This window comes from Cephus cinctus, unplaced genomic scaffold (genome assembly GCF_000341935.2).
Source record: "Cephus cinctus unplaced genomic scaffold, Ccin1 Ccin1_scaffold0813, whole genome shotgun sequence".
Classification (NCBI taxonomy): Eukaryota; Metazoa; Arthropoda; class Insecta; order Hymenoptera; family Cephidae; genus Cephus; species Cephus cinctus.
Genome location: NW_014333408.1, coordinates 79,261 through 81,337, shown reverse-complemented (window position 1 = coordinate 81,337; position 2,077 = coordinate 79,261). Strand labels below are relative to the sequence as shown.

Genomic DNA, 2,077 nt, shown 5'->3' with positions numbered 1-2,077 from the left:
GGGGGGGGGGGGGCGCTTTATGGTAATACGTTGGGAAAAGAGATGCTGGGACTTTAGATAATTGTCACACCAAATTCTCATCTAAGTGGGTTGCACATTCTAGAAATCTATAGAGGATCACAGATGAATGTAGCACCTATCACAGACGACAATAGGGAATCCGTCGGATGATACCGTATCACATCGTAGAACGCGAAGTCGAGTGCACTTGTTAGTGCGTTTACGTAGATATTTGTTTGGACAAGCTTCCTCGCGTTTTAAGAAGCCGGCACTCGCGTTAACACGAATTCACTTGGACAGTCTATTTCTCTCGATCTAATCGGTAGGCCGGACCAATGGGCTCGGAGAAATGGCGAAATTTCGTGGAACGAGTCTTGATCGTCAATCGGAACTTCCGCCGCATTCACACTGTTCTCGAGGATGCTGTAAGGAACTTGCCGAGTGTCGAATAGATTCGGCGTGCTTCTACTTTGGCACCGAGCGGCACGCAATACGCCGTGACTGACGGTTCTGTCATATTTGGGCTTACGAGAGGGTGCCCGTCGCCCTAAAAACACGGCTGGACACGAAGCTCCTCGGGAGGAAGATCAGTGGCAAAAGACAGAAGTGATTCCGATAATTACGCGGGCGAGAGTGCGAGGAAAGGATGGAAGCTTTCGAAAAGAGATGCTCCCGCGTCAAAGATAGCCGAGGAACTACATTGCGCGAGCGCCGCTCGCTCCTCGAATACGCAGTCGCCTACCTGGAGCAACATCTATATCCTACCGACCCCCTCTCCAGCACCCGCGCAGAACCTCGATAAAGATGCGAAAAAGCGTGAATCTAGTTATAACTTATGACCGAGATAATTAAAAGAAATTACAGAGCCCTGCCGCGAAGACGAGTCTTGAAGTATTATAATGTTAATTGACATTGGTGGCAAATGGCCTCGTGAGCAGAATCGATGAATCTCGGCGACGTACGACCAGCAGATACATTAGAGGCAGCAACTTAACGCTACTAACAAGACGGTCTGACGTTCCGACGTTCCGTGTTTCTCTAGCGCCACGTACCGTCGACTCGACTGCAGGCAGATTCAAACTTCTCAAGATTCTACTGGATCACACTGACATTAACTCTCGATCTCTCTGCTGGACTTGTGCGCGACAGTTTGTTGATTTCATGTCGATCGACACAAAATGCACGCTTCCGTTTTCCCAAGAGTATTAGGTATTAGGTTCGTCTGGTCGGGAGTGAAAAATATGATATTATTGCAAGGATTGCGTCTCGGAGAGCGGCGGCCATAAGCCTAGAAACAATGCAGGCCTGAGCATGGGGCGGGAAGGGTAGCATCTTCCCTTGGCTTGGGATGCCATTTCTGTGACGAGTCGGAGGAGTCCCGTGTAAGAGCGTCTCTCTCACTCCTAGCGCCGGTTCCTCGCAAGAATAGGACCCTCTCGCTCGTTGTTTACTGGTGGCGCAGGAAGTCCCTCTCGGGCCCTGGCTTGCTTCTAGGCTTCTGGCCGCCGTCCCACTCTCGCTTCGTTACTCTTCCTCTAACTTCTCTCTCTGGGACGCCATTAGTGCCGCTCAGTGTACATTGAGTAGGCGGCGGTTAATCAATCAGCGATGAAAAACATGACGGCGGTCTCGGTCCTTCTCCTTCCCGGCTCTGCTACTTTCTCTTTCGGTTTCCTGCCAAATAATTTAAACACCCTGAAGGTAAAGAGGAGCAGCAGCGCTTTGTTGCCCTATCGGGATAAGGGGAGAACCAAGACTTGGCTGATTTTATTCAAACATTGACGTGTCGGAGAAAAACTTTCCGAATTTACGTGTTTTGACGTCATAGGGGGACCAAGAGTGATTGGCGTGTCGATACGATTGAAGTAAATAACTCTAGGATACGCGTAAACAAATAGAAATATTACGAGCACGTGCTAACGACACTCGAGTATCTTTTACGAAAGACTTTGAGCTTTCCCGCGTGTCGAATTGGTCTGTCGCAGAGCTATATGAGCTATATGAGCTATATGGACCTTGAAAGAGAAGAAGATGGTGAGAAGGAAGATTCGTTGGCGAGTGAGCCAACGAGGGTATT

General features: G+C 49.4%; 1 protein-coding gene and 1 pseudogene across 1 annotated transcript in view; one reads left to right on the top strand and one right to left on the bottom strand.

Annotated features, from left to right (window-relative positions):
* The window catches only part of LOC107270726 (zwei Ig domain protein zig-8), a gene marked incomplete in the record, with an annotated part of 6,293 nt that extends 5,576 nt beyond the window's left edge, over positions 1-717 (bottom strand). Inside the window, 1 exon segment of the mRNA XM_015746001.2 lies at positions 44-717.
* Positions 1-2,077, top strand: part of LOC107270725 — a 99,614-nt pseudogene that overhangs the window by 30,048 nt on the left and 67,489 nt on the right.